This window comes from Episyrphus balteatus, chromosome 4 (assembly GCF_945859705.1).
Source record: "Episyrphus balteatus chromosome 4, idEpiBalt1.1, whole genome shotgun sequence".
Lineage (NCBI taxonomy): Eukaryota > Metazoa > Arthropoda > Insecta > Diptera > Syrphidae > Episyrphus > Episyrphus balteatus.
Genome location: NC_079137.1, coordinates 76,950,708 through 76,963,259, shown reverse-complemented (window position 1 = coordinate 76,963,259; position 12,552 = coordinate 76,950,708). Strand labels below are relative to the sequence as shown.

The following is a 12,552-nucleotide window of genomic DNA, read 5'->3' as shown; positions in this document are numbered from 1 at the left end:
CATGTCGTCACTATGTCGTTGGGTAATAATATTTCTTCAGTGTGTTGCTTTCAAAATGCAGAGAGAGCTAGTAAAATATTTATGCCTTCTTGATTGGGGGGAAATAACACCATGCCACCTCCTTTTTTTAATACAAAGATACACAAGTTTTTATGACTTTTCTCTACCAAAACTGAATATAGAAACTGGGCCATTATTAGAAGGCCATATAGAAGAAGCCTTGTGAGGAAGTAAAAACATTCATTTCAAGTCCACCCGGGAGAGAAGAATGTTTGAATTTATGGACTTTGTCAATTAGCTTAAGTTCCTTTGGAAAGCATCGCATCTCAATTATATATAAGAAGTCCTTGTTTTTGGTTATTTCGAGTTGATTTCTCTGTTTTCGTATCCATTAGAAAAATCAACACACAAAAAGTCAAATCATATCCATAATAGCCTTGATGGTTAATATACCAATACTATCCAGAGAGAGAGAAAGATATTTGCTTTAATATGCTTTGAGATTATAACTTAAATGTTTTGATGCTGATGGTTTTGACCTTTTCATGGTATTGTGAAGATGAAATTGATGTTCGCTGTGTGGCTGCAGACGGAATGAAATTATTTTTGGTGAAGAGTTGGGTGGGTAATCAATCAATTATCATCGTGATGCGCAACCAGTAGCATAATCCCAAAGATATACAAGCAGATAGATAGGGAATTAGCTACAGGCCATGGGTTCAAACTTTACTGATTACAGGGTGTTACTTGAAGAAAGAAAGATTTAAATATTTGTTAAAAGGTTATACTAGTACTGCTATTGCTATTGCTATTGCTATTGCTATTGCTATTGCTATTGCTATTGCTATTGCTATTGCTATTGCTATTGCTATTGCTATTGCTATTGCTATTGCTATTGCTATTGCTATTGCTATTGCTATTGCTATTGCTATTGCTATTGCTATTGCTATTGCTATTGCTATTGCTATTGCTATTGCTATTGCTATTGCTATTGCTATTGCTATTGCTATTGCTATTGCTATTGCTATTGCTATTGCTATTGCTATTGCTATTGCTATTGCTATTGCTATTGCTATTGCTATTGCTATTGCTATTGCTATTGCTATTGCTATTGCTATTGCTATTGCTATTGCTATTGCTATTGCTATTGCTATTGCTATTGCTATTGCTATTGCTATTGCTATTGCTATTGCTATTGCTATTGCTATTGCTATTGCTATTGCTATTGCTATTGCTATTGCTATTGCTATTGCTATTGCTATTGCTATTGCTATTGCTATTGCTATTGCTATTGCTATTGCTATTGCTATTGCTATTGCTATTGCTATTGCTATTGCTATTGCTATTGCTATTGCTATTGCTATTGCTATTGCTATTGCTATTGCTATTGCTATTGCTATTGCTATTGCTATTGCTATTGCTATTGCTATTGCTATTGCTATTGCTATTGCTATTGCTATTGCTATTGCTATTGCTATTGCTATTGCTATTGCTATTGCTATTGCTATTGCTATTGCTATTGCTATTGCTATTGCTATTGCTATTGCTATTGCTATTGCTATTGCTATTGCTATTGCTATTGCTATTGCTATTGCTATTGCTATTGCTATTGCTATTGCTATTGCTATTGCTATTGCTATTGCTATTGCTATTGCTATTGCTATTGCTATTGCTATTGCTATTGCTATTGCTATTGCTATTGCTATTGCTATTGCTATTGCTATTGCTATTGCTATTGCTATTGCTATTGCTATTGCTATTGCTATTGCTATTGCTATTGCTATTGCTATTGCTATTGCTATTGCTATTGCTATTGCTATTGCTATTGCTATTGCTATTGCTATTGCTATTGCTATTGCTATTGCTATTGCTATTGCTATTGCTATTGCTATTGCTATTGCTATTGCTATTGCTATTGCTATTGGTATTGCTATTGCTATTGCTATTGCTACTTGCTATTGCTATTGCTATTGCTATTGCTATTGCTATCTATCTTCTAGCTTCTAAATTAAGCCTAAATTACTGTCTGATCTCTGACAATTAACCCAGGACTTCCGACATTTGATTCTTAATTCTCTCTTATTTATTACCTATGGCTCATAAATCCTCATTTTTTGGTTCTAACTTCTGATTCCAATCTTCGGACCTCTGATAATTTCTCACTCCATATATCTGACTTCTAATTTCTTTGAGATCTTATTTCTCACTTCTGGCTTCAAATGCCAAAATTATATTTCTGTCTTCAAATATCTGCTATCTGAATTCTAGCTTCAGACCCTTAAAGTTTGATGTCAGTCTTTTGACCCCAAACTTCGAATCTATGGTTCTTCAAATCTTATTTATAAGCTCTTACTGTTTACTTCTGATTTGGGACAGTTGATTACTGTCCACCAACTGATAACTTAAGAACTATAAATTGTTATTTAGACTTCAGACCTCTGATTTTTAACTCTTAATTTTAAGCTTTTTCTTCTCACTTAGGATTTTTGCTTTCTAATTTTGTATCTCTACTCCAGACTTTTTACTTTTGATTTCTAACAACTTCAGAGCTTTATGGTCTCCAGATTTATGACCTCTGAGTCCTAATTTTTTACTTCTAGTTACAGCTTCGACTTTTTAATGTCTGACTATTAACTTCTTATTCCAGACCTCGGTTTTTAAACCGGTTTTAAACTTTTGTCTTCTAACTTTTGATTTCAGACCTTAAGTATATGATTTTCTCTAGACCCTTAATTTTACTTTTTCACGTCTAACCTCTTCTATCTGACTTCTAATTTTGGAGTTAAGATTTCTAATTTCTGTCGTCTGATTATGGTTTTGGGATTTAGGACCTCTGGCTTCAAACTTCACTATTATGCTTTCTAACTTTCGACCTCTGATCTTATACATTTTTGATTTAAAACTTTCAAAATCTGAGGTCTGAATTGTTACCTTTCACATCTGACCTCCAAACTTAAGACCTCTTATACCTAACTTCTCATTTCTGACTATATCTTTTAAAAAATCTGATGACCACAACTTCTTATTCTGAAACACCCTTCAAAATAAATTTAATTTGAATTAGAAATGTTGATTCAGCGAAAGCGTTAGGAGAGAACCATCATCCTCTCTCTGGTTGCACAGTGCAGTAGTGTGTCCACACAATTTTCAGGTGAAATTTCCCAAAAGCTAAGTAGAGCTGGCTTCCTCCGATTCTAATCCCCGGGATATTAAGTAGATACTCTATATGCTCGTATTCAATTCCATCCAACAATTATCCACTTTGAAAGGCAATTATTAGTTTCCAATGACGTCGAATGTCGAGCCTTCGGATTAGAATTCAGAATTAAACACCCAAAATGAGTGTGAGTGAGATGGAGAGATGAATGAATTTTTGATGTTTGACCCCAATTCGACAGAAATTGGTTTAATAAATAAATTTTTCTAATGCGTTTTTCGATAGAGAAAATAATAATTTAAGAAGATTGTGTTTGACTTAGGCCAGGCAAACTAAAGAAAAAAAAAAAGTTTTTTCTCCTTTTTTTTTAAATTTCGGTTCGTCAATCCAAACAAGCGTCAAGATGGTAATTTGGCAAAATAAGCTAAAGGTGATTTTTTTTTCTTCTTTGTCGACTTTGAAAGAAAAGAATACTTTTTTTTTGGATAGGAGACCAAAAAGGTCAGCTTTAGTTGAACATTTTTGTTGGCAGGGGGAGGAAGCTGAAAAAAAGACACAGACATACGCACGCGATACTTGTGTGTCGAAATGGGTTAATACCAAGCTGGAGGGAGTTGTTTTTGATGTGTTTTAGTGGGGGATAAAAGGTATATGAAGACTCGTAGTCGTCGTTGTCGTTGTTGATGTCCATGAGGCGATAATTTGATGCAAATTGGGATGAGCCAAGTTAATTGATTCAAGATTATACCGCCTTAGTTTTGGGGTTAAGCAGGTATTTGACGGGGTTATTCATTTTGCCTAAATATGGACAAACTCTTGAGAGAGCAGCGAAATGGTTGAATTTAAAAGGAATTTTTGGTTTACTTTTTTTTTTGTTTTAGTTTTATTTTTAGAAAAAAAGAGGTTGGTTATTTTTTTGTTTTAGCTTCAAGCGGCTAATTGGCATGAACAAGACGGCGAATGAAAGATTTAACTAGGAGTGAAATTATTAGAAGATGGGTTTTATGTAAATTTTTTGTGTTTTCTTTTTAGATAAAACACGTAAGATCCGCATTTTTTTGTTAACTATACCTTAAACCACAAATTAGGTACTAATTTAGTTTTTTATAGCAAAGCTGTCATTAGACATTAAAAATTTCATTTGTCCCTTGTTTTTAAAAAGAAAATGAAGAAAGTTTGATGCTTGGGGATCTTTGTACCTTAATGGTATAAATAAAAAGTAATACTGTCTTGAGGCGATGCAAAATATAAATACTTGCTGCATAATTGCTTGGACTTCTATTAACAGTCAAACAGCGATATATAGCAATAAACATTAAATCTTTCGTTGTTAATAAACTGATTGGTATAATTACTTCTGAAATAGAATTTTTCATTATTGATAGATATTAAGTTAAACTTCAGTCATTTAGAATATAAATTAAACATTTATATTAGATACATAAAATAATGCGTTAGGACCTAGTTTATAAGAATAACCAAAAACAATTGGATATAACTTCCAAAAAGCTACTAATTGACAAATTTATTTAAAAAATGAAGTATTTTATACCAGTCAGAAAATTATAATTTTTTTTCCTTTACAGAGTCTTATTTTAAACGATTTATCTTTGCAAATACTTTATTTTATTTTTTATCTGCAGAATTAAAAAAAAATTAAAGTTTTTATGACAAGTTTATACCAATCAGTTAATCGGGCAGATTTAAGAAAAATGAATATGAGGTTGGACATTTTTTTGTAGGATGTATAAATCTAAATTTTCTTGAAATTTATACAAAAGTTGAAAATTTTTTGGCAAAAGCTAAATGCATAATGCCACTGATTGGTATAAACAAAAACTTTATTATTATTTGTATCTCATGTTTGATAAAGTGTTCTTTTTGCCAATTTGCTTTGTTTTTCATCACGAGACAGTTCCAATAAGTCAAACAAATTTAAGATGCTCGCTAATATTGAATGGTATAAACTTATCCAAACAAATATTCGAAATTATAAAGTTGAAGATTGCAAACATTCAAAATATAAGATACAAAAAATTATTGAATTATTTCAGATCTCGATTTGCAATTAATGTTAGACCAGTTTATACCAATTAACAAAAAAGCCTATCTTACTAAAATTTAGTTATAAAGATCTACTAGGCACATTAAGTGAGTAATACGTTTGAAAAAGAGATCATTTGTGTTGAAGCTGTTTTTATACCAGTCAATCAAACGTAAAATTCTAACTCCATCCAACGAAAATAAAATGTAAACATTGTTCTTATTACTATGCGAGTCAAGTCATTAATATAACTGATATCTTGACCATTTTTATGTCAATTGGAACAAGTTGAAAAGAAATCCATGGTTCAAAATCAGTTTGAAGCCAAAGACCAGTTTATACCAATAAGTAAAATGAAAAAAAAAATGACAAAAAATCTTCTTGCAAAATGAAGATACTTTTAAAAAGTACTTTTTTATGTGTGGAAATAATTTTTTTTTTAATTTGTGCCACTAACAGCCAAATAAATGAAAATTATACCAGTCAGCCCAGAGTGGATTCTTGTCCTCAAAATATGTAATTATTTCCCGAAAACCAAGTTGGTTAGAATTTGGGAAGAAAAATTGGTAATATCATTTTACAAGACTTTAAAATTTCTATTAGACCAGTTTATACCAATCATCAGAAATACGACAAATCTACTAATTTTGTTTACCTACCTAAATAAAAAAAAACTACACATTTTTCTTTCAGCAATGTGTTTAAAGATTGTTTAGTTTATTTTTATACCATTCAGAATTTTATTTCTTTCCGAAAATAATTTAAAATTGAAAAAGATTTTCAATCAAATATTTGTCTTGATTTTATTCTGTACGTTTATATCATCAAGAAAAATATCTGAAATGGCTTGCTTAAGTCCATGTCACTTTTTAGACTGTTTGCAGTTACGGTGGATGTTCCTTATTTTCCCCAAACTCTACAAAAACAAACACATTTTGGCAATGTCAATTTTTGTCCGTAAAACAGAATGCCAAATTTTCTTTCTTATTATTTTATTTTTGACAAACGAAATTTTTTTTTTAACCAAAAAAATCACAACTTGCCAACATCGTTATAACAACACAAAAAAAAAAAAACCACATCGCTAATTCCTGTCAAACTGTCAACGGATATATCATTGCCAAAATACACGCAAATAAAAACTTGAATACGGAAATAATGTCACCCGTCAATATGTCCTCGAAAAAAAAAATACCTAAGTAAAAAAAAAAAATGTTGGAGAATTTGAAAGATGATGATGGTGATGCTCTCATTTTAGGACATCAAATTGCCCTTTCAGTGTTAAAGAAAGTTATATACAAAAGTCAGGAAGACGACGGCGACACACGAGACCGCTGTCCAAAATAATAAAATGAAAAAACTCAAAATAAAAAAAACCTTCCTTGAAGCACAATGTCACAATGTCCATCGAGATCGAAGAAAAAATAAAGATCTTTTCGGAGCATCTTATACAAACTCCACCTCAAGAAGTAGTTCGAGAACCAAACCATCACAATGGTAATTTTTCTTCTCAACACGTTTTCTTCTCACAGATCGCGTTCTGATCGAGATCTGATGGCCAACTCGGAGTCGGCCAGTTCACATGCACCCGCCCTCAGGCAGCAATTGAATTTCCAGGATCGGGATTCGGGACTCGCATCATTGCAGGAAAAACAGCTCCACTCTATATAAGTCACATAAAAATAAGAATTGTAACATATCGATAATGTTGTGTTGATTGTAGTTTATTTCGCCTTTGGCAGCGGGCGAACTACGAGCTGAAACGGGCCAAAGAGAAGAACGGTGCATGATGGGCATTTTTTGATGATGGCCTAAACCACGATGAAAGAACGAAACGGCTTGGCGGTGGTGGCGTTGACTGCTTAAGAAATGCAAGAACAACGATGATGATGATGATGATGTCGGTCGGTTGATGCTTGCTGCTGCCTCCTCCTGGAGTGAGTTGGAGTCCTGCTGCACATAATAATGCTGCTGAGGCTTCTCCTCGAAGGTGATGATGACCATAGCCAACGGTTTTAAATTGATTTGGCGTTTTTATGATTGTAGATTTAGTATTTGTTTTGCGCGCTTGTCCAATGATTCATTGGCGGCGGGCGGCGGTGGCGTGGTGCTTGCAGAGCGGTATGGTAACCGAAGGTGATGTTTGCGAGTTTTGACGAAGCCTCAAAAGATTCTGTTCCTACTGCTCCTACTGATGATGATGATGGTAGGTTTATGTTCTTTTCTTGCAACAGAAAAACAAAAAAAGGAAACAAAACCAAGAGTATATAGCAATTGGCAATATAAACTTCTCTTCCTGGTGAAGGTTTTATATAAACTCTCGACGTAAATGTAAAAATACAATTTTTTGATCGATGAGATTGCCTGTCTTCGCCGACAGTCAGAGTGGTGTATGTTTTTATTTCTATATGTCACGACTTTTACCCAACCAGCATATAAGTGCTAACCTGTGTTTGTTTGCATGCAGCGAAAGAATTTATTTCCCTGTCCAGAAAAGAAAAAAATAAGGCCCCCCCTCTTGGAATATTTTTAAGTATATTTTAAAAAGACCACCATTGATGGTGTATAGATGTTTAAGAGATTTATGAATTTCTTTATTTTTATAAATGTAATCATGTTTGGGAAAAAAATTGTACAAACGAATAAAAAAACTACATCCAAGGTCCTGCTATTAAAATTTTGCAATAGATTAGACTGCTTGCAAGTTATAGCGAAGCCTCGTATTTCTAAAAGGTTGAAGAGATTCAAGTTGAAACAATGAGTTCACAATTTTTTATGAAAAGGACCTAGTCCAGTCATTACATACATTTGGAAATGCAAAATGACCGAGAAAGCTAAATTTTGGATATGTTGTAGGGAATGCTTAAAAAAGCTTAAACTTGAAGTTTTCGACCAAGATTTCCTATGAGCTTTTTCCGCAATAACTTTTTTGACAATAACTCGGCTATCTTTCGAGATACGAAAATTTTAAAAGGTGCTTTTTTGTAGCTTTTACCATGTTCTACAATTCATGCATGCACATTTTTTGCGTATCATGAACCGTTTTCGAGATATCGATAAAAAAAAAGTCAAAAATTTACGATTTGTTTTTTGACATTATCTATTTTTTGGTGATGAATATCCAAAAAAATTTTTAAATCAAATTTGTAGACCCTGTTCAGACCTACAATTTCGTACTTTTTTTTTACATTAAAAAAAAACCTGAATGATTGTTTTTTTTCACAGCCGAAAGAGCGGCTTGCTTGGCGGTGGGTGCGGACTAAACGACTTTGTGGGCGGCTGGAGGTCGTAATTTTTGTCAAAAAAAAAAAAAAAAAATACGAAATTGTAGGTCTGAACAGGGTCTACAAATTTGATTTTAAAATTTTTTTGGATATTCATCACCAAAAAATAGATAATGGACCTGCAAAAAGGAGGAAGATATAAAAAGACTTTATGAGCTTAACCAGCTTTAACGAGAATGGTTTCTGAAAATTTTAAGTTGAAAAAAATTAGAATTTGACTTCTTCGCTCTACCGGAATGCTTCTTTGTCTTGTTAGTTTTTGAAGTGGGAGATTTCGTTCTACAAGCTGGTTTAATGGGGGAAAGTCTTACACTTTTCGTTTTAAAGTTCGTCGATGGTTTCAACCTTTTTACCGACTTCCAAAAAGAGGAGGTATTCAATTCGCCTGTATTTTTTTTTTTTTTTTGTATGTTTGTTACCTCATAACTTTGGACTGAGTGAACCAATTTTGATAATTCTTTTTGTATTGGAAAGCTCGTGGCTGCAATATGGTCCCATTTCAATTTCGTTTAGTTAAATCCATAGGAACTATTAGAAAAACCATAAAACCTAGTTTTGATCCATGAAAGTCGGTTTTGTTTTTTGATAAAAAAGATTATTCTTCATCAAGATTGAACCACTTGATTCTAACAGAAGCCTTTTCTTTTTTATACGTTCCACAACGGCCATTTTTAATCGGTTCAAAATGAGTATATCATTGGCACTGCCTTGCATGGTAGTATTACTGGTATTATCTAGTTTTCGATACTGCTCAAATTTTTTCGAATCCTGAAATGTGTCGAAATGTTTTCGACCCCCTCTTTCTATAATTTGATTTATTTGTTACTACAATGCACAGTGGTGTGGTGCCTTTGGCAAATTTTGGCGATACAAATAATTTGAAAGAAAATTTCTGACGAAAAGTTTTTGAACTCTGAAAAATGTTAATATGAAAAATACGATTAAAAAAAAATTCTATTTCGTCTTGTTTCGAAGATAAAATTCATCTTGAAATTCGTATAGCTCAAAAACGTGACGTCTTAGTTTTTTTTTTTAATTCCGATCAAATTAAGAATATCAAAATCTCTGGAGTAATTTTTTATACATTTTGGGTTACGTATAGGTTAACACGAGAAATGTATTAAAATTTAATACATGACAAATATTAAAATTTTTTAGTGAATACATAATGTATTAAAATTTAATATAGTTGTATTAAAATAAAATACAGTTTATATTCGAATTAAATACCAAATATTGGAATATTGCATATTAAAATTTAAACTTTTTTTATTAATAACTAATAAGAATTTTATTAAATGATTGTACAAAAATATTTCAATTCAATACCGAATGTATTGAAAGTATTCTTTTTCCAAAAATCAGTACTGAAAAGTTATATTAATTATAAATAATATAAAAATGGTAAGATAATTGTTTCTATTAAAATCTTATTGCTGATTAAACTTCATCTGCAAGTTATGCATTTTGCTTCGAAAAAACACAAAGCGCCTTCAAATTAGTACAAATTTAAATTTTTTGATTCAATTTTTTTTTTGCTGCTGCTGTCGATTGATTAAAATTTAATATTCTTGTATTATAATTTAATACTTTTGAAGTGAAAACTTTTTTTGTATCGTAGTGATTTGAAACAAGATACGAAAAAGCGACAGAAAAAATCAATGGATTATAACTTTTTTGTTTTAATAGATAGATGAATAAAATTTATACTGTAGATAGGTAATAGAATAAACTACAATTTTACAAAATTTCAATTAATTTCATGTTCAAAATCCTAAGATAACGTTGAAAAGATGTTCTTTTTCTAAATACGTTATAACTTTTGATCTAGAGCACATACAAATTTGAATTAACTAATACGCATGCTGATAATATTACCTTTCATTTAATATATCACACATAACGGGACGTGGTCTACAAGTTACACAATCTTAAAATGAAAAATTTGAGACATACCTCAAAACACCTGTGAAAATCTTTTGCCAATGACCAGCCACTACCGTAATCTCAGCTTGAAATTTCAATATAATTGGCTTTAAAAAATTCTTACATTTCTTGTAGGCATCGTAGAAACATGATTGAAGCATTATTATGAAGGTGAAATAATAAGCTTTCAGATGATATAAAATTTATTATAAGTTGTCATAGAAAAAAATAGATTTTATTGTATTTGAAGAAAAAGTATATGATTTTTTTCGGAAAGTCCTGCCCCTTTGAAGTCTCTTTATAGTTTGCTTGTTGATATTAACAGAAACGGTCATTTTTAATCGACCCAGAATCAGTATAGAGAAAATAACGCAGTGATAACTTTATTTCTGGTATATTTAACTTTATTTCTGGTAAATTTAACTAATTTATTCGCCAATATGTGATTTGTCGCTTTCATCATTCTTGATATTTTCAAAACCCGTCACAGCATGAGAATCTCTAAATTCAAGCTATAGACTTAGAAGAGTAAAATTTTAAATTTCAAGCAAATTAAATTTCCAAGCAAATTGAATCATTCTACTCCATTTAAGAAGCCTTTTCCAGACTTTTGTTACCAGACAATTTTTTTTTTTTTTTCAACTCTCAAGTTTCGATTGATTTATTTTAATTTAACAAATGACCATAACAAAATAATTTGAAAGCATCATCATTCTAGCTTCTTGATTTACTCTCTTAACAAAAAAAAAAAAACCCTCTTGGCCAAGCTTAAATTCCTTCAATCCATATGTCTTCACAATAATATCTTTAAAGGAACCTCTTCCATCCTGCACATCAATATATAAACTATCCATCTTCAATGTGGTATAATCAAATGTATCAATCATGCATATATTTATACCTTCTTGTATATAGCATCATCATCATCATCTACCTGGAGAAGCTTGTATGCCGATTTATCTTCAACTCGAAAACCATGATTAATACCATCTCCGCCTAAAATCACCACCATCGTTCGTCGAAGAGAAAGAGTGATTTTGTGCTTAATAGACGATGTGGTCAAGTGGACCGTATAGCCATCCATATAGCAGACATATAAAATTGATTTCAACCCAACTAAATTTTGAACAAGGTAGGTCCTGGCTTTGCATCACAATAATATAATAATTGCAAAACCTATACCAATATCAAGAGACTTGCATCAAACCGCTCCTGATGCTGACTCTCAACTCTCGGTAATGGATTAAGTGCACATTACCTCTCCCATAGTGTTTAAGGATCATAAATTATAAACTACCAACCACCCGAGAGATAGATTCATGGTTCGACGTTAATCAACGGCTGCTGCTGGACAAACAATCCTTGCTCTGCGTTACAGCGTTACATAACCACGACGTAACGTAAATTATTGAAAACCACTCACTCAGCAGAAATTCTCTATATTTTCCATAACAAACTATAGCCAGAAGCTGTCCCTTGAATTTTAGAAGCTTGCTGATATGAAGTGGAACCATCATTATTCTATTTGGGACCTCTGATAGGGTGCGGATGATTTTATTAATGCTTCCTATGTGACGGCTCAGGATAACACACAGGTCCCCCAAACCCAATTCATCTTATAGCTTGAAGCTAAAAAACACAATAAAATCGAAATATCATTGTGTTGGGGTCTCATAAAGAAATAGAGACATCTCAGAGAGTCATAAGTCAGCGGGAGGGTGCGTGGGTTCCCATCATTAAAAAAAAAAATAAAAGTCGTCGGTCATAATAAATGAAACGACAAGTGCAAGTGCGCGCATTAAATAAATTAATAAAACGCACCGCGCCGCAGAAAACCCAGGGGTCCTAAATAAATAAATTTTCCAAACCAACTTGTGTCCCCCTTTTTTATTCTCTGATCTCGCGGGGACTTGCACTGATCTTGACACTATCAGTGAAATGATCTCTTTTTATTCTTTTTTGTATGACAGTTTTCTGAGGGCTTAGAGTTTTATTCTCGGTTCCGTTCTGGTGAGCCCGCTTTTTTATATCTTTTTTTTTTTGTCTTATTTTATTTAACATCTCAACGCAAAGCGGAAATTAAATGCCTCGACTAAGCAATAACTTTATTATTTAATTTTATAGTTTTTTATTAATAATAA

General features: G+C 32.1%; 1 protein-coding gene across 1 annotated transcript in view; it reads left to right on the top strand.

The window, feature by feature from the left end:
- Positions 1-12,552, top strand: part of LOC129918656 (possible lysine-specific histone demethylase 1) — a 532,105-nt gene that overhangs the window by 415,455 nt on the left and 104,098 nt on the right. The window lies entirely within an intron of this gene.